The following is a 26,987-nucleotide window of genomic DNA, read 5'->3' as shown; positions in this document are numbered from 1 at the left end:
AACCTGCTCTGTCTCTGCAGAATCCCATGACCCCATCAGGCTCCCAGGGATGCAGCGCTCAGCTGTGCACCCGGAAGTCTTCCCCTTGCAGTCCTTAGTCTCTTTTTCTTAGCAAGTTCCCGCTGCACACTCGTCCAAACACCCCACATTGTAGAGAACCGAGGACGCCTCAGCACAGACATTGCAGTCGTCCAGTAAGGGGCCACTGCCCTCCAGTCTTCATGACAGGGGACACAGTGGGGTGTGTCTTCATAGGAGTGGTGGGGACAGGACTGATGGCACATATCTCTGCACAGGAAGGACCCAGGCACGCACTCTGCGAAAGGGGAGAGCAGCAAGCGACCCCCCAGGGGACAGGAGAAAGGAATTCATTCCTTCTGCAGAGGACTGGCCTGTCCCCCCAACTTTGGCTCATTGGACTTGAGTGTACTGCGTCTGCCCCTTCCCCACCCTGCTGGGGCTCATCCTCCATGTGGAACAGACCCTGCCTTGCGAAAGGAGACCACATATGGTGGCCTGATTAGATGGTGCTGGGTTTACATCCTGAAATGATCTTCCCCTTGGGGGTGCAAAAAACCGTGGTGCTGTGGCAGATGAGTGATGGCTGAGATGCTGGAGGGATTGTCCTGAAATCCTGGGAATCAGTAACAGATTTTTAAAGTTGTATTGAGCCCCTTAGGCTCTATTTAATACGGAAAGCAGTTTAGGAATTCTCCAGTTAATTTTTCATTCACTGACAGGGTAGACCAATGAGATATACATGGTTAATTAGCATGAAAAATGCATTGTAGGTGTATTTTCTTTGTGTTCATTCTCTTATGTGGGGGACAATTCCAGAAAACACTTTGGTTAGACCAAGAGAATCCTTTGGATAAGACAGCACCAGTTATGAGTCAGTCTTATTCTGGAGAGGAAATTAGCCAGCCTTTCTTGGGAGATAATTCCAGAGAGAACGTTCCTATCCGAAGCACTATTCTCAGAGTCTTATAGTTTCCCCTAGCACTTGGGATAGTGCTTAATACACGTGTGTGGAAGAAATTGTGCAAAAAGGGGCTCTTGTCTGTCTTAACCTGCAAAGTTCACAATGGAAAGGCTTTCTCTCCTCCTCAGTTTCCTCAGTGATGTGCACAGTGGTGGACACATTTCTGTGAAGGTAGGGAGACTGGTTCCCCCATTTCTGCTTGGACACCCCACCCTAAGAGAGTCAGCCCCCAGCTGGGGAGGCTCCACAGAGCCATGCTCTCCCCTGGGATGCTCTCAGCTACCTCAGCATGTTTTCTCATGGGTGCACTCCTGACACATCTCTGGGCAACACTTGCACACCCACTCCATGTCCATGTACCTCTTGGAGCAGATTTCCTGTCCCCCTCCCTGGTCCAGGATGAGGCCCCTTTCACAACAGCGGCCGTTGGTGGCGTTTCCTCCACATTCTTTTTTGCAAGGAGAGCTGCAGCGTTCACAGGTGCCGTCCTCGGCATAGAAGCCCCTGTGGGGAGTAGAGAGCAACTGGGGAAGCCTCCAGCCAGGGAGAAGATTCCCACCTGGAGGCAAAGGAGTCAGGGCTGTAAACACGAACTGCTGCTGCTGTCGACCCAGACAAACCAGCAGATCTCCTGAGGAAGTGTGGTCAGAGATCACGTCTGCAGAAGTAACACAAAAGGGACAGGGGTCATCATGGGGAATTCGGTTTGTTTGGAAACAACTCACATTAATTCATATCTAGTTTAGTCACCTTCTGATTTCTCTATTTTATCTCCTGATTTTCATTTTTTCTTTTCTTTTTTATCAAAGTAGGAAATACTTTTTTATTTAATTTAATGTTTTTAATGAAAAAATTATTTTAATTTAACAAATTAGAAAAAATATTTTTAAAAGCCTCGAGAGTTTTAATGCCCTGTAAAATCGAACCACTTTTGCTTATGGATGCTCTGAGCCAGCCTCTGATGGCTTCTTTCAAGCACACACGTAATATTTGCACACAGCATCAACCACATCTGGAGCGCCTGTTAGTGGAGTTTGTGTTTGTGTGATTGACTTTCTTCCAGGTGGAATCTGGTGACCGTATGTGTATTGTACCTGAGTGGTTAACCTGTCACACTATAGATAACACTCACTGGTGTGTGAACACAGTAAATATGAAAAACTCCAGCCCTCTCAAATGTAAGCGGGAAATGAGGAAACTACAGACAATGTTTCTTTGCAGATAAAAACTAAAGAGAAGGGCTTGCAGAAACAGGACAGTCATGAACTAGTTTAGAGAAAATGGACTTCTGGCGTCATAGGTAGTTAGTCCAAATGTTTTCTACATTTATCCCTGTATTAGTCAGCTGTTGCCGTAATAGTGCTGTGTAACAAAACACCCCAATCTCATTGTCACTCATGTGTCTGTGGTTGGCAGAGCTAGTCTGAGCCTGTGCTCAGAGAGGCACATGTCCTTGTACAGGAAGAACTCAGGCATGCGCTCTGGGGAAGGAGGCCTGACTCCAAGCTGCACACTGGGTCTGATCTTCACATCCCTATATCCTCCGGCACAGGGGACTACTGGGGCATGCTCTTCTCTTAGCCTTGACAGAAACACAAGAGGGGAAGTTCAACATGGCCAACACATTTTAATCTGCTTCTTTTCTGCTAACATCCCTTTGGCTAAAGCAAATCAAACAGCCCAGCCCACAGCCAAGGGTCAGTGAAGGCCATTCCGCCTCTCCTGAGAGGTGCTGCAAAGTTACAGGGAGAGGGCAGGGCTGCAGGGAGGTTGAAGAATCGCAGCACATAACTCCATCTCCTAGAGTCCTCTGTGAATCCTAGAGCCAGTACGGGACTCCTCCTCTACAGCATCTGTACTTCATGTTTTAATTCATTAACTCATTCACATCCGTTTAATCCTTCTTTCAGTCATTAATTTCTTGTATTTATTCGTAAGCAAAAATGTATTGAATGGATCAGGAGGAACTAGCACGGGGTGAATAAAAGTCACATTTCTAATGTGGTTTTAAGAAATAAAAATTGAACGAGAAGGAGAAGTTTAGGTCGAAGAGGGGGAACTAAATAGTAACCAGACGAAAGCTAAGACCAGGCTTCCTCACACGTTAGCATCCTTAGATTTTGGACCACGATGGAGAACACTCAAAGAACAAAGACACTGCTGCTTTGTCCTACCAAGTCAGTCTCTTAAAAATGAATTTGATGAGACAGTGGATAGAAACATATTACTTCCTCACCAAGAGTTTGATTGAATTTGAGAAATTTGAAATTGAGGAAATTTAGTGCATTCTCAAGCACATCACATCTTCTGCCTGAGTGAGAATTTGGTGGATTCATCGTTTCTAAGTGTGCAGTGAAAAATTTTGCCTCGAATGAAGAGAGGTCTGGCCTTTCCCCCTAGTTAACTCTAAACTCTTGGAACTTCCCAAGTGGTAGGAAGGTGTGTGTTATCCATCATGGGCCCTCCTACCACACCGGTCAGTTCCTGCTAACAAAATGACTCAGGGTGGGCCGGCCACACCCTGCAGCTTTAGGATGAGGACTGGATACATCAGAAGACCAACTCTGTGTTTTCAGGTTAGCGGTTTTGGGCCACGTGATGTCAGTCGACCTCTGGGGAATTTTCTATGCTAGACCTGACCTAGATTGCTACAGAATAGTTTCTGGACTCTGAAGATGAGCAATTCTAGTACAAATTTGAAAAGATGCAGCACGAAAGAACCTTTTTCATATTCTTCTCAACAGGGAGTCAGTGGATGTCGTATGAGATGCTGAAATGAAAGGAATGGATTCAAGCAAAATAGGGGGAAAAAAAGTATTGAAGACTACTGCTAACTCAAAAATATGCACATCTCAGAAACTTGGTGGGAGGCAGCCAGAAGGCAACGCAAGAAGGTGTTTTTTTGTTTGTTGGTTTGTTTTTTCAGAGAGCCACTTTGCTAAAGCAGCCTTCTCCACACAGATCTTCCCAGCCATTTGTCCTCCTGGCTTCTCCCTGCACTTACAAAACTCTTCTGTTAATGCTTTATTTCACCGTTATTTTTATTTAAGAAGACAAATATTTCTTTTGAGAAAAAAATGGCCACCTTCATTAAATTGTTAAATTCAACGTACTTTATGTTGAAGTTTTTCTGCCCAGATAAATATATGTAGTGCAAAGCTGTGTGGGTCTGGAACGCCACCTGTATCTTACAGACACCAAGACAGTGGCAGCCAGCACTTAAAGGAAGACTGGGTTTTCTTCCACTGGAGCTTCAACTCTGTTCACCTTTGCTGAATTTGAGCACACTTTGAGTTTTGCAATGCTTTTCAAACAATCACTATAATGATGTATGTTACTACTTGAACTTTTTCTTTCACGAACGTGTACCATATTTGAAAAAGCAGTGGCCCGTAATGCTGGCTTTTAAATAATTCTGAATACTTGGATGCCGTTTCATTGCAGATTGTGTTACTTTTATAAATCTTATTTCTGTTTTATGTTGAATTGCCCCCAAAAGGGCAATTTCCCAGAAACAGCAACAAAGCTGCCGAGCCAAGCGGGGTACTATATGTTCCTCAGACTTTGACTCCCCTGGTTTTTTGTAAACATGAGGACAAGGGAACCCCCAGTAATCAGGCCACCCTACTCAAAGTGGAGGGCACAAGCTCATGATTCCATAGTCTGAAGGATTTTCAAACCCTGTTAGTAGCGTCCCTATGGCTCAAAAAATACAAAGTATCTTGGCTGCCATGTAACTGCATAGGGTCCCTTGCTGCCTAAGAGTGGATCACCCCAGATTTGGAGGAAAGAATTGTTGAGTGGTCTGCTATTGGATGAAGGCAAAAATGCATCTCTTGTTCCTGGAACAAAGAATCCAAGAGACAGTTGGGAAAGGGTGGTAAGGATTAAATAAATAAGGTGCTAATGATGACAACCAGTTCAGTCCCACCACGGCAAAGGTCAACGAGGAAGCAGTGGTTGACTTTGGTAAGTAGATTTCTGACCTTCTCCTCTGTTGTGTAATAACGTCTTTGCTAACTTTGCTGAGGCTGGAGCATGATCATTGGGGGAGCAGGGCTGGGACTCTCCTGACTCTGTCTTGCCTCACATTCCCTTCTTCCCCTGGGTTCTCTGATCCTAACTCTTTCACCAGTAAGCATCTTCTCAAATACCCAGCTGGGCAGGACCCTTGAAAATATGATGTGAGTCAATATTAGCCATTTTGAGTTAATTACTGTGTATCATATAAGATAATGGTCTACTTTCATTCTCTTGCATGTGCTGTCCAGTTTTCCCAACACCATTTATTGACAAGACTTTCTTTTCCCATTGAATGTTCTTGACTCCTTTGTCAAAGATCAGCTATGTATATCGATATGGGTTTATTTCTTGGCTTTCAGTTCTGTTCCATTGATCCGTGTGTCTGTTTTTGTGCTGGTACCATACTGTTTTGATTACTATGGCTTTGTTGTATATTTTGAAGTCAGGGACTGTGATGCCTCCAGCTATGTTCTTCTTTCTCAGGATTGCTTTCATTATTCGAGGTCTTGTTGTTCCATACAAAGTTTAGGACACTTTGTTCTATTTCTGTGAAGAATGTTGGGATTCTGATTATGATTGCATTGAATCTGGACTTTAACTAATATGACATTTTAACTATGTGTATCCTTCCAATCCATGAGCATGGAATGTCTCTCCATCTCTTTATGTCTTCTTTGATTTCTTACAATAATGTCTTATAGTTTTCAATGTATACATCTTTCACTTCCTTGGTTAAATTTATTCCTAGATATTTATTCTTTTTTTGTGATTGTAAATGTGATTGTATTACTGACTTCTCTTTCTGCTAGTTCCTTATTAGTGTATAGAAATGCAACTGATTTTTGTAAGTTGATTTTGTGCCCTGCAACTTCGCTGTAGTTATTGATTATTTCTAAAAGTTGTCTGATGGATTCCTTAGGGTTTTCTATATATAGAATCATGTCGTCCACAAACTGCAAGAGTTTTATGTCTTCCCTTCCAATTTAGATACTCTTTATTTCTGTTTCCTGCCTAATCACTCTGGCCCAAACCTCCAGTACTATGTTGAACAGGAGTGATGAGAGTGGACACCCTTGTCTTCTTCCTGTTCTCAGAGAGTTGATTTTCAGTTTTTCACCATTAAGTGTGATGTTGTCTGTGGGTTTGTCACATATGGCCTTTATTATGTTGAGATACTTTCCTTCTATACCCGTTTGATTGAGAGTTTTTATCACAAATGGATGTTGGATCTTGTCAAATGCTTTCTCTGCATGTATTGAGATGATTTCTGTTATTTTTATTCTGCATTTTTTAATGTGGTATATCCCATTGATTGATTTGTAGATTCAAAATCTGTGGCCCTGGTGTAAATCCCACTTGATCATGGGGTATGATCCTTTTAATGTCTTGATGTATTCAATTTGCCAATATTTTGTCAAGGATTTTTGCATCTATGTTCATCGGTGGTATGGGCTTGTAATTTTCTTTTTTGTGTTGTCCTTGTCTGGTTTTGGTATCAGGTTAATGTTGGCCTCATAGAATGAGTTAGGAAGTGTTCTGGCCTCATAGAACTAGTTAGAAACTGTTCTTTCTACTTCAATTTTTTGGAATAGTTTGAGGATACGTCTTTAATCTTCCTTGAATGTTGGGTAGAATTCTCCAGAGAAGTCATCTGGTCCTGAACTTTTGTTTTTTGGGAGCTTTTTCATTACTGTTTCAATCTCTTTACTTGTGATTGGTCTATTCAGATTCTCTATTTCTTCTTGATTCAGGTTTGGGAGGTTGTGTGAGTCTAGGAATTTATACATTTCTTCTAGAGCATCCAATTTGTTGGTATATAGTTTCTTATATTATTCTCTTATAATCCTTTGTATTTCTCTGGTATCCATTGTAACTTTTCCTCTTTCATTTCTAATTTCATTTATTTGTGACTTCTCTCTTTTTTTCTTAGTGAATCTGGCTAAGGGTTTGTCAATTTTGTATAGCTTTTCAAAGAACCACCTCTTAGTTTCATTGATCCTTTATACTGTTTTTTTAGTCTCTATTTCATTTATTTCTGCTCTACTTTTTATAATTTCCCTCCTTCTGCTGACTTTGGGCTCTTTGTTCTTCTTTTTCTAGTTCTGTTAGTGCAGTTTAAGATGGCTTAATTTTGATTTTTCTGGTTTGTTGAGGTAGGCCTGTATTGCTTTAAACTTCCCTCTTAGTACCACTTTTGCTCTATCCTATAAGAGTTGTGTTTTCATTTTCATTTGTCTCCAGGTATTTTTTTATTTCTTCACTGATCCCATGCTTGTTCAGTAGCATGTTGTTTAGTCTCCACATATTTGTGACTTTCCAAGCTTTTTTCTTGTAGTTGATTTCTAGTTTCATAACATTGTGGCCATAAGAGATGCTTGATGTGATTTCAATCTTCTTAACTATATGGAGGCTTGCCTTGTTTCCCAACATATGGTCTATCTCTGAGAATGTTCCACGTGCACTTGAGAAGAATGTGTATTCTGCCATTTTGGGGTGGAATGTTCTATATATCTATTAAGTACATCTAGTCTAGTGTTTCATTTAAGGCCACTGTTTCCTTGTTGACTTTCTGTCTAGACGATCTATCCATTGATATAAGTGAGGTGTTGAGGTCCACTACTAATTTCATGTTGCTGATACTTTCTTCTTTTAGGTCTGTTAATAGTTGCTTTATGTACCTGGGTGCTCCTGTGTTAGGTGTATATATATTTACAAGTGTTATGTCCTCTTGGTGGAGTGTCTCTTTTATCATTATGTACTGCCCCTCTTTGTGTCTCATTGCCTTTTTTATCTTGAAGTCTCCTTTGTCCGATAGAAGTATGGCAACACCTGCTTTCTTTCACTTGCTATTAGCTTGGGGTATCTATCGTCTTCCATCCCTTCACTCTGAGCCTGTGTTTGTCTTTTGAGCTGAGGTGTGTTTTCTGGAGGCAGCATATTGTTGGGTCTTGTTTTTTAATCCATCCAGCCACTCTATATCTTTTGGTCGGAGAATTCAATCCATTTACATTTAGAGTGATTATTTATATATTTGGGTTTAATACTGCCATTTTATCACTTGTTTTCTGCTTGTTCTCTATTTACCGTGTTTCTTGTCCCATGTATTTCTGACTACCAGTTCAGTTTGGTGGTTCTCTATTATGATTTTCTCAGTTTTCTCTTTATCATGTATGTCTCTGCTCTGATTTTTTGTTTAGTGGTTACCATAAGGTTTGTATAAAAGATCTCATAGATGAGATAGTCCATTTTCTGATAGCCTCTTATTTCCTTAGTCTAAGAAGTTTCCATCGCTTTCCTTTTCCTCATCTAAGTTATTGTTTTCACAATTTATTCCATTTTGTGTTGTTAGTTTGTGGTTAAAATGAAATGATTATAGTTACTTTTGATGCTTTCCTTTCCTTAATCTTTAATGTTATAATTGTTTGCTAACCTGTTCTGATAGAGAGTGGCAATTTTATGATTTTGTCTATTTATCTCCTTGCTCAAGGCTTTGTGAACATTTTCTCTTTTTGTTCTCAGGTATGTGGGCCTTCTTGAGCATTTCCTGGGGGTGGGGGGGGTTGTCTTGTGATGATGAACTCCCTTAGCTTTTACCTGGGAAAGTTTTTATTTCTGCATCATATCTGAAGGATAGTTTCACTGGATAGAATATTCTTGGCTGAAACTTTTTGTCTTTCAGAATTTTGAATATATCATTCCACTCTCTCCTAGCCTGTAAACTTTCCACTGAGAAAACCACTGAAAGCCTGAGAGGGGTTCCTTTGTAGGTTATTTTCTTCTGCCTTGCTGCCCTTAATATTTTTTCTTTGTCATTGTCTCTTCCCAGTTTTGCTAATATATGCCTTGGAGTAGGTCTTTTCACATTTGTAATTAGGAGTTCTATTAGCTCATTTACATGTAACTCCAGCTCCTTATGCAGGTTTGGGAAGTTCGCAGCTATTATTTCTTTGAATGAGGTCTCTGCTCCTTTCTCCTTCTCTTCTCCCTCTGGAATACCTATAATCATTATGTTGAATTTCCTAGTTGAGTCAGATATTTCTTGGAGAATTTCCTCATTTCTTCTAGTCTTACTTCTCTCTCCTCCTCCATCCGAAGAGTTGTATATTTCTGTCCTCTAAATTACTAATTCTTTGCTCCTAATATCAGCTCTGTTTTTTAAGGATTCTAGATTTTTCTTTATCTCATATATTATGTTCATCTCCAACTTTTCTGATTTTTTTTATAGTTTCGATCTCTTTTGTGAAGAATTCCCTCTGTTCATTAGTTTTATTCCTGAGCTCATTGAACTGTCTTGCTTAGATTTCTTGTAAGTCACTGAGTTTCTTTATGGTAACTATTTTAAATTCTCCGTCATTTAGATTGTAAATTTCTGTGACTTCAGGATTGATTTCTGGGTACTTGTCATTTTCATTCTGGTCTGTAGAATTAATATACTTCTTTATGCTATTTGATGGGGTGGACTTTTGCTGTCGCATAGTGGTAGTATCTGGTTGCATATTCCACCTGCTGCCATGGGAAGGGGCAGGAGCTGTGTTTTCTGAGGCCACCAGGACCCTGGGCAGTTGTACTGTCTATTGAAAGCTGCACCAACAGGCCCTGTCTGGGTTTGCTCACTGATAGTTGCTGCTTTACACACATAGGCACAGGCACTCTGGCAGGGATCCCCTGCTCTGGCCAATCAGCCCAGCTGGTATGCTAGGTGGGAGGGAGGGAGGTGGGCTTTCTTTCACATACACACCCCTGCTCTGCACTCACTGTGTGCCCACCTGGGTTGTTCAGCTAGGTGAGGACACCCCCATGATTGCTTAGCCACCTCGATGTAGAGTGTTCCTGCAGGCTAGGGGGCAACTCCAAGAGTTAAAGTGTTCCCACAGAGGGCTGCCTTTTCCCCCTTCTCCTCTCAAAGCCATGCACTGGCCACCGTGTGAGATCCTATGCCCTAGGTCATTGACACTGGGGAGGGAGAAGAGACCTGCTTACCTCCTTCCACTGCCTCCCAGGGTGTCCAGCACTCCCACCTTCAGACATATGGCTGTGTGGATTTCACAGATGTCTATTGTGTTGTGTGAATGTCCTCCATTGGTTTATGAATGTCCTTTTCATTGTATGTCAGGGGGGAGAGACTAAAGGAAGAGATAACTCTGCCATGATACTGATGTCACTCCTTTGTATTAGTCTTTATTAATTATCTATGATTCACACCTCACCTACTTTCAACATTTAGAGGAAGTTCATGTGTTCCCCAGCCTATCACAGCCTCACTTTTGTGATTGGGAAAAAAAAAACAAAAAACAAATACTGACAACTAGTTGATCCTAAATAGAAGGTGGAAAAATAACTTATTCTCTCAAAAGTAAAAATATATGCATATAACAGTCACGAGGGAGAAGTGTGTATCTGGCCTCATGTAAGTTTTGGCTGCTGTGGCCAACTGTGATGCCAGATGGTCAAGAAGGGACACTTATGTTGGCGCTCTAACCAGGGAGGAGAAGGGTTCTTTGGAGCATAGGAAGGAATTGCCCCAGATACGGCAGGAGAATGCACACCTGCAGGGAGAGAGAGGAAGGGGGAAGCTTAGGGCACTTGGTGTAGCACCTGCCTTCCTAGTGGGAGAGAGGCTGGTCTGGCTGACGGCGGCACTCTTTGCAAATCTCGGCTCCAGAGCAGGAGGCACAGTCCTCTGTACGGTTCTCACAGCCACCACTCCTCACTGAGGGCCATGTGCCCTGGGGACAGGGGAGACGCTGCCTGAGCCAACAGGCATATGCACCCAGAAACCCAGGCAAGAAGGCAGATCAGACAGGCATCATCTGTTTGATCTGAAAGCACAGCATCCATGCAGAGAGCTGATGCTCACAACAGATTCTGTAACTGCTCCAAAGACCCAAGTACCTGAACACTTATTTCAGGCTCACCAAAATATGTATTAGTGATGTTAAGTCTTCCAAGATGAATAAATGTCTACAAAGGAAATTGACAGCAAGAGGCTTTTGCCCTGTTTCTTTTACTTTCCTACTGATGTTGGTACAGATCACTTGGGGGCTTCCCTTTCCCCAGTTGATCAGTCTAGTAACCCTTTGTCTGTCTTCCTGGTGTAAGGCAGTTGTACACGCACGGCTCGATGAAGTCTATTCTTCTGCTTCCCAAAGCCTGTCTTGTTAGGACACTAACACGGCAGTAAGTCTTCCTCCCAACTCCACCTTTAGTGGATGGTTTATTTATTTTTCATTAAAAAAATCAGATAACATCATTGTTAAAGAACGCTATTTTGGGGCCAGCCTGGTGGCATAGTGGTTAAATTTGTGCACTCTGCTTCTGCAGCCCAGGGTTCACCACTTTGGATCCTGGGTGTGGACCTAGCACCGCTTGTCAGGCCACACTGTCGCAGAATCCCACATAAAATGGAGAAAGATTGGCACAGATGTTAGCTGCACAGCAATCTTCTTCACACACAAAAAAAAGAAGGTTATTTTAAAAATCACGCTGAACTCCAAAATTCCAAGAAAATTCCCTCAATTTTTGTGAGTAAACTTTTATATTGTGTAGCAGTAGAATCATGGCACACCTATCATTTTAACTTCTAATATATTTGCACTTCATCTCACTACATATTAACATTGCATGTTCCAACATAATGATCACTTTAATGAGACTATAACATTCTTTTTTTATCGAAGTATAGTTGACTTACAATATTGTATTAATTTCAGGTGTACAACATAGTAATTCAACATTTATATACATAATGAAATGATCACCCTGATAAGACTAGTAATCATCTGTTGTACAGTTATTACAATATCGTTGACTGTATTCCCCATGCTGTGAATTTCACCTCTGTGACTTAGTTATGACTGGGTGTGTACCTCTTAATATCCTTCACCTATTTTGCCCTTCCCCACACTCCCTGGCCCCACCTGACAACCAACAATATATTCTTTGTATCTGAGTCCATTTCTGTTTTGGTTTGTTTGTTTGTTTGTTTTAGATTCTAAATATAAGTGAAATACTATGATATTTTTCTTTCTCTGTCTGACATTTCACTTAGCCTAATAGCCCCTAGATCCAGCCATATTGTCGCAAATGGCAAGATTTCATTTTTTATGGCTGAATAATATTTCATTGTATATACATACCACATCTTCTTTAGCTATTCATCCATCTACTGATGGACTCTTAGTTTGTTTCCGTGTCTTGGCTATTGTAAATAATGCTGCAATGAACATAGAGGTGCATATATCTTTTTGAATTAGTGTTTTCAATTTCTTTGGATAAATACCAAGAAGTGGAATGGCTGGATCATATGGTAGTTCTATTTTTTATTTTTGAGGAAGGCCCATACTTTTTTCCATAATGGTTGAACTAATTTCCATTCCCACCAGCATTCCACAAGGATTCCTTTTTCTCCACATCCTCACCTATATGTGTTATTTCTTGTCTTTTTGATAATAGCCGTTCTGACAGGTGTGAGATGATATCTCATGGTGGTCTTGATTTGCAGTTCCCTGATAATCTGTGATGTTGAGCATTTTTTCATGTGTCTGTCTTCCATCTACATGTCTTCTTTGGAAAATGTCTGTTAAGGTCCTCTGCCCATTTTTTTAATCACATTGTTTTTTTGACGTTGAGTTGTATGAGTCCTTATCTATTTTGGATATTAACCCCTTATTGGATATATCATTTGCAAATATCTTCTCCCATTCAGTAGGTTACCTTTTAATTTTGTTGATTGTTTCCTTCACTTTGCAAAAGCTTTTTAGGTTGATGTAGTCAAATTTTATTTTTGCTTTTGTTGCTCTTGCCTGAGGAGACCTATCCAAAAAAATAGAGCTAAGACTGATGTCAAAGCGTTTACTATCTGTTTTATTCTAGGAGTTTTATGGTTTCAGATCTTCCATTTAATTCATTTTGAGTTTATTTTGTATATAGTGTAAGAAAGTTGTCCAGTTTCATCCTTGTACATGTATTTGTCCAGTTTTCCTAGCACCATTTATTGAAAAGACTGTCTTTTCCTCATTGTATATTTTGCCTCTTTTGAGGTAGATTAATTGATCATATAGGTTTGGGTTTACTTCTGGGCCCTCTATTCTGTTCCACTGATCTATGTGTCAGTTCTGTGCCAGTACCATACTGTTTTGATTACTGTAGCTTTGGGGTATAGTTTGAAATCATGGAGTGTGATACGTCCAGCTTTGTTCTTCTTTCTCAACGTTGCTTTGGCTATTTGGAGTCTTTTGTGGTTCTACACAAACTTTAGGACTATTTGTTCTATTTCTGTGAAAAATGCCATTGGTATATTAATAGGGATTGCATTGAATCTCTAGATTGCTTTGAGTAATACAGATAATTTAACAATATTAATTCTTTCAATCCATAGTGCAGTATATCTTTCCATTTATTTTTGTCATCTTCAATTTATTTCATCAGTGTCTTATAGTTTCTAGTTTATATGCCTTTCATCTCCTTGGTTAAATTTATTCCTAGGTATTTTATTTTTTTGATGCAATTATAAACGAGATTGTTTTCTTACTTTCTCTTTCTGATAGTTCATGGTTAGTGTACAGGAATTCTGCTGATTTCTGTATGTTTATTTGGTATTACTGAATTCACTTATTAGTAGTAATAGTTTTCTGGTGGAATCTTTAGGGTTTTTTATATATAGTATCATGTCATCTGCAAATACTGACAGTTTTACTTCTTCTTTTCCAATTTGGATGCCTATTATTTCTTATTCTTGTCTGATAGCTAGGACTTCCAACACTGTGTCGAATAAGAGTGGCAAGGGTGGGCCTCCTTGTCTTGTTCCTGGTCTTAGATGAAATGCTTTTAGCTTTTCACCATTGAGTATGATGTTAGCTATGGGTCGTTGTATGTGGCCTTTATTATATTGAAGTATGTTCTGTCTATACCCACTTTGTTGAAGATTTTTATCATAAATGGATGTTGAATTTTGTTGAATGCTGTTTCTGCATCTATTGAGATGATCATATGATTTTTATCCTTTGTTTTGTTAATGTGGTGTATCACGTTGATTGATTTGTGGATACTGAACCATCCTTGCATCGCTGGAATTGATCCCACTTGATCATAGTGTATGATCCTTTTACTGTGTTGTTGAATTTGGTTTGCTAACATTTTATCGAGGATTTTTGCATCTGTGTTCATCAGGGATATTGGTCTATAATGTTCTTTCTTTGGAATGTCTTTGTCTGGTTCTGGTATCAGGGTAATGCTGGCCTCATAGAATGAGTTTGGAAGTGATCCTTCATCTTCAATGTTTTGGAATAGTTTGGGAAGGACAGGTATTAATTCTTCTTTAAATGTTTGGTAGACTTCACTCATGAAGCCATCTGATCCTGGACTTTTGTTCGTTGGGAGTGTTTTGATTATTGATTCGATTTCTTTACTGGCAGTAGGTCTGTTCAGATTTTCTTTCTTTGTGATTCAGTCTTGGAAGATTGTATGTTTCTAGGAATTTATCCATTTCCTCTAGGTTGTCCAGTTTTTTGGAATATAGTTGTATGTAGTAATCTCTTATGGTCCTTTGTTTTTCTGTGGTGTTGGCTGTGGTTTCCTCTTTTTCACTGCAGGTATTATTAATTTGAACCTTCTTTATTTCTGGATGAGTCCGATAAATTTTATCTTTTCAAAGAACCAACTCTTAGTTTGACTGATCCTTTCTATTTTTTTAAGTCTCTATTTCATTTATTTCCACTTTGATCTTTATTATTTCCTTCCTTCTACTAACTTCGGGCTTTGTTTGTTCTTTTTCTAGTTCATTTCAGTGTAAAGTTAGATAGTTTATTTGAGATTTTTCTTTTCTCTTGTGATAGGCCTGTATCACTATAAACTTCCCTCTTAGAACTGCTTTTGCTGCATCCCATAGATTTTGGATCATTGTGTTTCTGTTTTCATTTGTCTCAGCGTATTTTTTGATTTTCATATTGACTCATTGTTTGTTTAGTAGCATGTTGTTTAGCTTCCACGTGTTTTGTGTTTTTTCCAGTTTTTTTCTTATAAGTGATTTCTAGTTTCACACCATTGTGGTTGAAAAAGATGCCTGATGTGATTTTAGTCTTCTTAAATTTATTGAGACTTGTTTTGTAGTCTAACATGTAGCTCAATCCTAGAGAATGCTCCACGTGCATTTGAAAAGAATGTGTATTCTGCAGTTTTTGCATGGAATGTTCTGTAAATATCTACTAAGTCCATCTGTTCTAATGTGTCATTTAAAGCCAATGTTTCCTTATTGATTTTCTATCTGGATTATCTATCCATTGATGTAAGTAGGATGTTAAAGTCCTCTACTGTGTTTGTGCAATTGTCAATTTCTCTCTTTATGTCTGTTAATATTTGCTTTATATATTTAGGTGCTCCTATGTTGGGCACATAGGTATTTACAAGCTTTATATCCTCTTGTTGGATTGTTTTATTGTTATTATTATTATGTGATACCCTTCTTTGTCTCATGTTACAGTTTTTGTTTTAAAGTCTATGCTGTCTGAACTAAGTGTTTCTACCTTAGCTTTCTTTTTGTTTCCTTTTGCATGGAATATCTTTTTCCATTCCTTCACCTTCATTCTGAGAATGTCTTTAGATCTGAAATGTGTCTCTTCTAGGCAGCCTACATGAGACTTGGTCTTGTTTTTTTAATCCCTTCAGCCACTGTATGTCTTTTATTTGTTTGTTTGCTTGTTTATTTATTTATTTATTTATTTATTTATTTATTTATTTTTTGTGTGGAAGACTGGCCCTGAGCTAATATCTGTTGCCAATCTTCCTCTTTTTGCTTGAGAAAGATTGTTGCTGAGCTACCATCTGTGCCAATTTTTCTCTATTTTGTGTTTTGGATGCTGCCTCTGCATGGCTTGATGAGCAGTGTGTAGGTCCACACCTAGTATATCTGAACCCATGAACCCTGGGCTGCCAAAGTGAGTGCATGAACTTAACCACTAACGCAGTAGGGCAGCCCCACCCTATGTCTTTTAAATGAAGCATTTAGTCCATTTACATTTTAAGTAATTATTTAAGTAACAAATTCTTATTGCCATTTTGCTAATTGTTTTCTAGATGTTTTTATAGTTCTTCTCTGTTCCTTTCTTCTTCTCTTGCTCTTTTCCATTGTGATTTGATGACTTTTTTTAGAGTTATATTTGGATTCCTTTCTCATTATTTTTTCTGTATCTATTATAGGTTTTTGATTTGTGGTTACTACAAAGCTCGTATGTAACAATCTTTATTTCTTACTGTAGCTATAACATTCTTAATCTTAATGTACCATGTTAATAAAATATCCCTCTAATTCAAGGAAGTTTTTATTTTTGATGTGTTGTTTGTATACATGACGAAGTAATTAATTTGTTGATCTGTTAAGTTGTTGCTCCAGTTCTTTTTTTCCTCCCTTCAATTCAGTGCCAGAAATGAAGAAGGAAATAACAAGTAAACTGTTTATCCCCACCTAGATTCTCTACTGTAAGTTCTCTTGTTTCAGCTGATGCAATTTAAAAGAAGAATGAAACTCCTAGAAATGTCAGCTACCCAGAGACCATAACACATTCTGTGGCCAAGTCAATCGCTAACTTCATCATGCTTTCAGAAAAGAAACATTTCTTTTCTTTTAGTTTTAGTCCCTTGAAAGCCAGTATTTATTATAGGTCAGTGTTTGGGTCCCTGTGTTTCTCCAGAGTGTGGCCACTGTGATAGGAACATGTGATGGGACTAGATCAAACCTTTACATGAAGATGCTTATATACATGACACAATGCATGGGCTTGGCCACTGCTACCTCTTGTCACACTCCCCACTAACTTTTTGGACATGAAATGCACAGGGTTCCAGATCCATTGCTGGTTTTGCAAGAAGAATGACAAGGCTGGTATTTTCTCAAAATGTGTGTGTAAAAAAATTCATTCTCCTTTGATCAGGCTGTTAGTATTATAGTGTTGTAAAAGATCTCAAGGGTGATCTGGTCTCCGTTCCTGCCCAAAATAGAATCTCTACAATTTACATTAGCTAAATGTTGGCAACCACCATTACCTACAATGTGGACTTCATTCATTTATTTATTTCTCTTACTCCTTCATTGACAATTGATTATCAGGACTTTCTTTGCAAACTTTTCGTGACAGGATAGCCTTGAATACTAAGGGGATATTTGAACTAACAAATGTTACTTCTTTCATATTTACAAATGTGGGAGTGAGTGGGAGCGAGTATGCATGCATGGAGGAGTTTTCATGTCAAAAGTAATCACTAATTTCACAAGATTCTCAAGTGACCACTTCTTTTCACTCCAAGATGATGATTGAGAAGTCTTTGTACCTTTTGTGGAGAAACATGTTTTCCTTTTTTTGTTCTTTGGAACTAGATTTCATAATTGGTCAATGTTTGGGTCTCTGTGTCCTTCAGAGTAGTCACTGAAGGAATACAACCTAAATTTATCTCATGTAAATTTGTCCTAAATCATCATTAAACATCAACATAATGGAGCCCCCCTCAAACTTTCTTATTGATCAGGTGATAAGCAGACCATCCCAGGTTAGTGACCATTAACCTGGGGATCATTAACACTCTTTCCCCTCTCTCTTTCTTTTCAAGGGCATTCAATAGGCAGGCTTCTCCAGGAAGCTAGCAACTCCATGGGAAGCTTTCAAAGACATACAAAACAGCCTCAAGTGCATCATTTAATCAGTACACATCGAGATCTTGACTAAATTTTACTAATAGCTTGGGAATCAGCATGACACACACGGGGGAAATTAAAAAAGAAGTTCTACATAAAAATGTGTGATATGATTCTCCCTGACACTCAGTCAGGCGTCTTTATTGGCATCTTTCCATTTCTTTCTATTACCTCCTTCCTCCCTCCGTCCCTTGCCTTTCATTTCCTCCCTTCTCTCCCTGAGAGTCAGGCTGGCAGAGTTGGCTCTCTAGTCACATCTGCCTTCAGACCCCAGCTATGCCGCTTCCAGGTAGGGTAACCACAGATGCAGTAACTGTCAGAGTCCTGCTTTCCACGTCTCTACAGTGAGAGAAAATGATTTATCCCTTACAGGACTGGTGTGAGGACTAAATGAGAGGATATGTGTAAAGTGCACACATAGCAGATCAGTAAATGGCCATTCCTTCTGCTTCCTTTCTCCTCTCTCCTGATTTCCTCACTTGTTGCCATTCTACCCCATTTCTGAGGTTTTTGCTTTATTTTCCACTCTCTCTTTTCTCTGTTCCACACCTGGAGTAACACCAGGAAGCATTGCCTGGTTTGTGTGATTGTGCTCATGGCTAATAAGCTGCTGATTCTTGCTACAGAGAAAACCACATTCAAAGATAGGTAGATATAGATGAAGATATAGATATAGAAGACAGAGATCAATAGAGGTAGAGAGAAATGATTGTTATCCTGCCATGCTGAGTGGCAGTTTTTCTCCAAGTTTGGAGAGAAAAATCTGCCCTGGTTTTCCAGTAGACTGACTGACTGACGTACTCTCCCTGGGGTATCTGCTAAGAGTTCAATTAGCCTTGTGCAGAGCAATTCAAATCAAGGGATTTTCACAAAAGTGATCTGCATGACTCTTGACATGAGGGAGTCTTTCCCTGAAGGCCTTTCTGCCCTGACAACACCACTTAACTCAAGAGAGCAGGCAGCAGAGAGAGAAGCAACAAGTCTGTTGCTAACATCAGTCCTCACTAATCATCAGGGAAATGCAAGTCAAAACCACAATGAGATCTCATCTCACACCTGTCAGAATGGCTCTTATCAAAAAGGCAAGAGATAACAAGTGGTGGCGAGGATGTGGAGAAAAGGGAACCCTTGTGCACTGTTGGTAGGAGTGTAAAGTGGTGCAGCCACTATGAAAAACACTCTGGAGGCTCCTCATAAAATTAAAAATAGAACTACCATTGATCCAGCAATTCCACTTCCGGGTATAGAACTGAAGGAAATGAAATCACTATGGATATCTGAGCCCCCATGTTCATTGCAGCGTTGTTTACAAAAGACACGTCATGGAAATAACCTACATGTCCATCAATGGATGAATGGATAAAGAAAATGTGTACACATAATGCAATGGAATATTATTCAGCTATAAACAAGAAGGAAATCCTGCCATTTGTGAGAACATGGAGGACCCTTGAGGGCATTATGCTGGGTGAAATCAGCCAGACAGAGAAAGACATATACTGTATTATCTCACCTATATGGGGAATCTTAAAAAACCTAACTCACAGAATCAGAGTAGGTTGGTAGTTGCCAGGACTGGGGTGGGGGTGGGGTGGGTGGAGGTGGTCAGAGTGGACAAGCGTCCTCGTGTGAGATGCACAAGTTCTGGAGATGTACGTACAGCATGGTGACTACAGTTGACAACGCTGTATTAGATACTTGAAGTTGCTAAGAGAGTGGATCCTAAACGTCCTCACCACACACACAAAAGTTAACTATGGACATGATGGATGTGGACTGACATTATTTTGGTAATCATTTTGCAGTGTATACATATCTCAAATCATAATTTCTTCATGTTAAGCCTGCACATTATGTGTCAATTATATCTCTATGCAGCTGGAAAAAAAGATGCTTACTTAGTGGCTGAGAGCAGTTATTCAAAGAATAATAACGAGATAATATTCATCAGACATTGAGCACCTTGAAAATCTTTAATATATATCCAGGCCATGGGTTTTCTTTTGATTTTATAGTTTTTATACTAAAATGTTGTATATTCCAAATATTAGTTTTCATTCATTTTCTCATACTTGCGTAAAATATGATGTATATATCTACACATATACATGTATTCGTAATTTCCTGTATCTCACATTCTGGCAATTTATTTTGCTGCGATACCCTCGGTATAAGATGCTGTAATGTCCTCATGCCTCCACTAGAGGGTGTTCTGTACACAATTAACAGCACTTCGGGGTGGACAGTGGATAAGGTCATCCTCAGTCAGAGCTTTGTCATAAAAGATTAGTGGCTTAATCCCAACCAGTAAAGTCTGACCTTGATTATAGTTTCTCCTTTTTCTACTCCAGAAATTCTATACTGGACAAGACCTCAAAAAGAATAATCTTGACCAAGCAAATCTAATCTCAGCTCTTCAAAACTTAACTATGGCTCAACCATGTAAAACGGAGGTTCTTTTTAGTTTAATTTTTCATTAAATAAACAATACTCACCTGGTTCAAAATGTAGAAAAGGCATATACCATGGAGCTCCCTCCCAATCCCTTCTCCACCCTTTTTATACAAACTGTACCTATTCACACTGTTTACCGTGTTGCCCCCTTTTTTTGTAACAGTATATTTTGGAGATCTTTCTCCATCAGTCCATAAGGAACCTCCTCGTTCCTTCAGATGGCTCCACAGTACCCACTGTATGGATGTATCTTGCTTATTTTTTCTCCTCTCCTGTTGGTGGCCATTTAGTTGTTTCCAGTCTTTGCTATTTCAGATAATGCTGCCGTGACTGGGAAAACAAAAGGCACTTTTTCATCCTGCTCTTACAGATGCCAGGACACAGGCTTTTCCTGATAGCCTCTCCCAGGAAAACCACTTAGTGCCTCAGGAACGTGCATAATTGTTGGAGAAGTCTCCATGCTGAATTTCCTCCCACTCCTTCCCCTTTGGCCCCCACTGATATTTTATGCTCTGGTCCCCTCCTCTCTCCATCTCTCTCACAACTCCTGCATCCCCACGTGCTCCTGGCTGCCCAGCTTCTTGGACTCTGATCACAGAGACTCCTGATTGGCCGTGGTCGCCTTCTCCTCCCTCTGGCCCTGTCACCTCTTGTGACTTGAAACTTCCACCTTTGTGGCTCCTGCAGGCGGCTCTTCACCCAAGATGGGCTTGCAGTGGGCACAGGTTCTTTTCTACTAAAAGAAAGAAAGTCTTTTTTTAAAATACATTAAGGATAAAGAAGAAGGTAAACTTTTATAGATGATTTTACCACTCAGACATACCTTCTGTGTATATTTGTTTACATAGATTTCCCATCTTTATATCGAATATGTGAGTATAGTAACATGTGTATATATGCGTGTAGCCATTTACATCTTCTACATGTGTTATACCAACCCGACATTTTGCCTTTAACATTATAAATCCTATAGGCATTTTCTCTTGCCCTTAAAATTCTTCATGAACATTATTTTTAATGGTTTGTGTATTTATTTGCATGTACTATAACTCTCTTAATTTTTCTTTTGTTACACTTTTAGATTGCTCCCTTCCATTTTTTTTTTTTTTTTGGTAAATATAAATAAAGCTGTCAGCTTCTTCCCGAGTATACACTCTAGGTTGAGTCAAGACTCTGCCTGACTGCTGGGCATCCCTTCTGACCATTAACTGACCCAGCTGCCTTCCTCCTGGGATTGTCTCTCCCAGACGTGTATTACTCTCTAGGCCCCACACTATTTTCTCTCATGAGCTAGGGAGGATGGTTTGAAAGTGACCGAGTGCTTCCTGTTCTGAAACTGGACCAGGTGAAAGGGTTAGGGAATGGATTAACTTTTGTTGTGTCATATTACGTGCTTGGAGCTTTATATATACTCTCATTTAATTCTCAAAATGACCTTTTATGAGGTAGTTTCGTGTTCTCACTTTACGGATGATGAAACTGAGGCTCAGAGAGGATGAGTGACTTGTTCAAGGTCACACAACTAGTAAAGAACAGAGCCAGGATTTGAACTCAGGTGGGCCTAACTCTAAAGCCTACATCGGCTAGAGAGACTTTCAATAATTAAGGTGGATTTTAAAATCGTTTGGTAGAGGCCAAGGCAGTGGTGTGCTGGTAAAATGGATCTTTGGAAAACAGAACAAAACAGAAACTGGATCTGTAGTGTTTCCCAATTCCCATGGTCTAAATATTCCCACCATCACTGATTTCAAGTTGCCAAAGCTTTAAACGATCCGCTTATAAAATTCCTGGATATGTAACAATCGGGGCACGGGGACACACACGGCTCCTTCATACCATGGGGCAAAGGTTCGGTTACTTACTTCCCCAGAGACATGTGTTTTCTGCACTCTGAGTTCTGATTGGTTAATTAAGTAAAACTGATGTCCTCATTTCTAAGTTAAGTGAGGCAACTGTAGACATCCACAAAGTCCTTCTAAAACTCAGATTTTCATGGCATCTTTGAAGTTCCCTGAAGTTCAGTTGCTATTAGGCAACATATCTCCCCACTACTGAGGAATTTTTTTCTACTGAGTGGTTTTCAGTGTTTGCGAGTGACTATGGGAATCCAGTCATTCTCAGAGCACAGGAATTAAGATCAAAAGTCAGGCTAGTGATAAATTGTAGGATGTGGTCAAAGAAAAAAGTTAATTCACCAAGTCTGCCCTTCATAGGTTAGACTATCCACAGACTGTGTAATTAGAGCCTGCACAAACATGGTTTCAGTCAGTGATGGAAATAGGTGGGTGGGGAAATGTAGAGGAATTATTCCTAGGACTTTCCAGCACTACCAGGGGGAACCCACTTGAGAAAATCCAATTAATTGAACAATAATCGAGTAAAGCAGGCTGTTACAACTGGGCACGTAACATGTGGTACCTTGGATTCAGTTGGGGCGGGGGAGAGAGAAGGATTGGGAAAGACATTGTGTCTGTTTAGACGTTGAGGGTGTGAACCCTGATGTCAGACTTAAAGGCATAAAAAAGTTAATCACTCTTGATAGAAATGAACATAATTCCTAAATTTCTATCTTCAACTCTGACTTCACTCCAGCTCCATCCTCATAAATCCAGTTGCCTCCTTCCTCCTCTGCATGAGTGTCCAGTAGGCATCTCAATATCAGAAACACAGAAACAGCCCTGGATTCCACAATTGGTCCTCTCCCAGTCTCCTCCTCAAATCGCCTGAACTCTAGAACCGAGCTGGTGCACTCCACTAAGCAGAGAATCTGAAATTCTGTAGTCAGTAACCTCAGTAACACAAAAAGTACTAATAAGCCAGATCCCCCTCAGAAAAGGTACCTTAATCCTTATAATTTAAGAAAGCAGCATAATAGGATTGCAATAGCTAGGATGTGCCTCTTCAGCAAATTTCCAAACCACAAATTTCCCTTAGTAGTTACTAGGGATTAATTTTTTTTTCCACAGCTCAAAAATCAGAGGATCATATTGTCTATCCTTCCAAGGTCTACCCTAGGCTGGGACAGATCAGGGTGGGGTGGAGCAGAGTAGAGGATGGAAACAAACAGATCCTTTAAAATGAGTTTATCAAAGCAGCCAGCCAGTAGTCTCATAAGGCATTCTCAAAGGGTATAAAGTGTAGGGGAGCAGATTTTATCATCCCAAAATGTGTCCCTTTGGCTTGATTATTTATTTATTTTGTGAGCTAAATCTGTTGCCAATTTTCTTCTTTTTGCTTGAGGAAGATTGTCACTGAGCTAACATCTGTGGCAATCTTCCTCTATTTTATGTGGGATGCTGTCACAGTGAGGCTTGATGAGTGGTGCTAGGTCCACAGCCTTGGATCCGAACCCTCACACCCTGGGCCACTGAAGTGGAGTGCACCAACTTAACTACTGTACCACTGGGCCAGCCCCTGGCTTGATTATTTTTGAGAACAAAAGACTCAGGAAAAAACTTTGACCTTCCCCCAACTGTCTAAAAGTATTTACAATAGAAAGCCCGTTTCCAGAAGGAGCTATCACCATAGAAAACTATAGTATAATGTGAACTAGGCCCTTTGATGAAAGTCCTCTCCTTGTCTCATTGTCTCTGCTAGGCATGGCAAACATTTGCTTTCTATCTTCATATGAACTGCCCTCCTCTCCTTTGATGTCCCAAATCACCACCCCCAACATTCTCCTTTGTCTTTAGCTGAAGATGGTATTTAAGGTGGTGGCTTTGGCCATTCTGGTGAGTGACTCAGTTTTCCTGGATTTCTCCCATGTATATACGTTATTAAAATTTGTCTGATTTTTCTCCTGTTATTCTGTCTCATGTCAATTTAATTCTTAGACCAGTGTCAATGCAAAATAACTGATATCCATTCTATAGATAAAAGAGATAATGTGAGTTTTATTTGAGCAAACTAAGGATTATAACTCAAGAAGGAATTTTCCAGAAAGGAAGAAATCTTCCAGAGAAGCATGGTTTTCAGTACATCTTCTACCTTTTTAGAACAAAGAGCATATATTAAACATGACCAGGATACGTATTCATCAAAGTTTCAAAGAGCTATTCAGTTGCAAATTAGCAGGTCAACAAGACCCAGATGTCTGGAAAGAGACTAGTATGGGCATTACTGAACACAGAGATGATTAATAAGATATTAATATCCTTGAGATGGTGGCATTTGAAGACAGGGTTTCTTAGGAAAGGGAAAGTGACCTTGCAACCCATGAAGTGTTTTCCCAAGATTATATTTATGACATATAGTACAACGAGCATATGTTTTATGAGACTCTGTGGGAGAAAGTTTCCAAAAATATCGTTTTCCCCATAAAATCATCTTTTCAGGTGCCCAACAGGTAATTGATGTATATGCTGGAGCAGTGACAATTGTGCTCCAGTAGGCACTTGGTTTGTTATCAGATCCAAACCACATCTGTGTGCTCGATGGTGTCAAAAATTCTCCCTTTTTGTTGCCATATTTATTTCTCTTCTTCTGTGGTAATTTCTTGGGCCTGTAGAAGGAAATTTTTCACTGGGTTAGCAGGGTTAACAGAGAACAGTGGACATTCTTGAGGTTGGACAGTATATCCAGCCTGGTTGTGTCCCTGCTTACCTTTTCAGTAAGATCCATCAAATTACATAATAAAATACAGTCATGGTCATTTTCCACCTGTGATGCTGAGAGCAAGGCAACAGGTTTAAGATAATGAATAACGTTTTCTTATGCAATATAACCCAGGAAGGTTTATCATCATTTACTTGACAATGCTTCCCAGGCAACTTAACATACCAAATAAACCTAATTAGTGTAGTATCTCCCTTTTTATGGGAAAAGAAGAAATTCTTTAAGAAGTCCCCAGGGCCCTCTGAGAATTCTCAAAGTTACTTTCAGGTCAAAAGAAAGACATCATTTAGGAGTTGAATTTTGGGGAAGCATGCTGAAAATATCAAAAGATTTTAAAACAGTTGGTCAAACAAGATCAAGTGTTTGCTGACCTTGTGTCACTGTGAAACACTGGTCACTGTGAAATAATACTTAGTTATCCATTTAACCAAAGTGACGGCAGATGTTAAAGGCAAGCAGTTAAAAAAAAAACCCTTAGTTCTTCTAAGGGAGAGATTTCAGCCTTTTAGGACATAGGAAATTATTTTGACAAAACATAGAATTTCTATCTTTTAGGCCTTTTTTACTTGTAAATTGTTTCTAGCACAGGAGATTGAATAAAATTAAACATCCATATTTCCCAGTCAAATAATACTACAACTTCCAGATGTTCCAGCACCTTGTTTAAGAGCCCTGACTCTATCTCGACTTTCCACTGATATGTGAAAAACTGGGTACGGATGGGTGGGACTGAAAATGGAAGTGAGCTCAAGATGTGATTTAAACATTTACTTTTAGATTTAAACAGCAAATTTTAAGGACAACTTACAACATTTGAGGTTCATCTCTAAGTTCCTTAAATTTAATGTCACTGATAATTACTTGGCAACTCTATAGTTCTGAGACATATGGTTGACCTAATATTGACAGATCTTACCATTTTATGGACATGTTATGTAAGAGGAAACCCCTATACCAAAAATCTTAACCTCATCATTAGCAGCATTCTTGTGTTGTTGTTGTTATATAAATCCTTCCCAAATCTGAATTAAAATAATAAAATTTGCATAGAATCTGTGTTTAAACACATGAGGAGAAATATGTTGGCAATATATAGTTTCAGAGACTTATTAAATGTAAATTAGGGCTTCTGAGGTGGTGAGTGGTTGGGTCAGTCAGTCACAGGCCCATGGATCTGCTTCCTCAAAGGGGGATATGAGACCTTTTACTCAGAATCTTCTGAGTGTTGTGTGGATTTAAAACCCATTTCACAAGAGGAGGTTGAAATGAAAAAGCCCTCATTAACCAGTGTGGGAAAGCAACGCCTGACATCAGCTACAGGCTGGCTAATGAGTAGGGTGGCCCAGTTGCAATCTTTCTAGGCCCCAACTTTAAGTGCCCACCATGCATGCAAGTGCAAGATCCTCACCAACCTGTAAATCATGGGCCTGCTTACTCTCAGCAGACCTCTGAGGCCTGCATGGCCCACCTGCACCACAAATGGATCTCCATGGAAGACAGCCACATGACTGATGTTAGCTCCCACTTTCAAGAAGCAATAGACTTCATTGACTGTATCAGGGGAAAGGGAGGCAGGTCCTGGTCCTCTGTGAGACTGGGATCCCCCATTCACCCTCCACCTGCATGGCTTACCTCATGAAGACCAAGCAGTTGGCCTGAAGGAGGCCTTGGATTGCATTGAGCAGAGGGGTGTGATCTCACCCAACTTTGACTTCACGGGCCAGCTCCTGCAGTGTGAATCTGACATGCTCCTCGCCTGCCCTGGTGCTCCCTTCTGCCAAGGGATGCAGCGGGCTCTTCATTTAGAGCCCTCTTGCAGCCAATGGGCCCTGATGTGCAGGGTCTTACTGCACATGCCCTGCCTCCCTGCTGGTACCAGTGCCCACGCACTCCACAGTCTCAGAGCTGAGCAAGAGCCCCAAGGCTATGGCCACATCCTGCTAAAACTGGGATGGGGGAACCAGCCCAGCCCCACCAGCAACTGGGACTTTTTTTCAGACTCTGGATGTTTCCTACCTGTGCAATACTGAAGACTTCACTCTGTCTGGCAGCCCCAGTGGGATAGGGAGTGGTCACCAGGCTTGCTGGCACACTTCAGACTGACCTCAGGGATAGTTCACAGGACCGAAGGAAGGCGAAGCCATTACGGGAGCACAGCGTGTGTGACTCCTGCACTTCCAGACTCCCTGCTCTCTCAGGAATACCCAGTCTTTGCACTTCAAAGTTCGCCTT

The 26,987-nt window shown here is 40.1% G+C and overlaps 1 pseudogene; it reads left to right on the top strand.

The window, feature by feature from the left end:
- Positions 1-26,699, top strand: part of LOC124234541 (dual specificity protein phosphatase 5-like) — a 33,268-nt pseudogene extending 6,569 nt beyond the window's left edge.
- The last annotated feature ends 288 nt before the right edge of the window (positions 26,700-26,987 follow it).

This window comes from Equus quagga, unplaced genomic scaffold (genome assembly GCF_021613505.1).
Source record: "Equus quagga isolate Etosha38 unplaced genomic scaffold, UCLA_HA_Equagga_1.0 876_RagTag, whole genome shotgun sequence".
Classification (NCBI taxonomy): Eukaryota; Metazoa; Chordata; class Mammalia; order Perissodactyla; family Equidae; genus Equus; species Equus quagga.
This window is presented reverse-complemented; position numbering and strand designations above follow the sequence as displayed.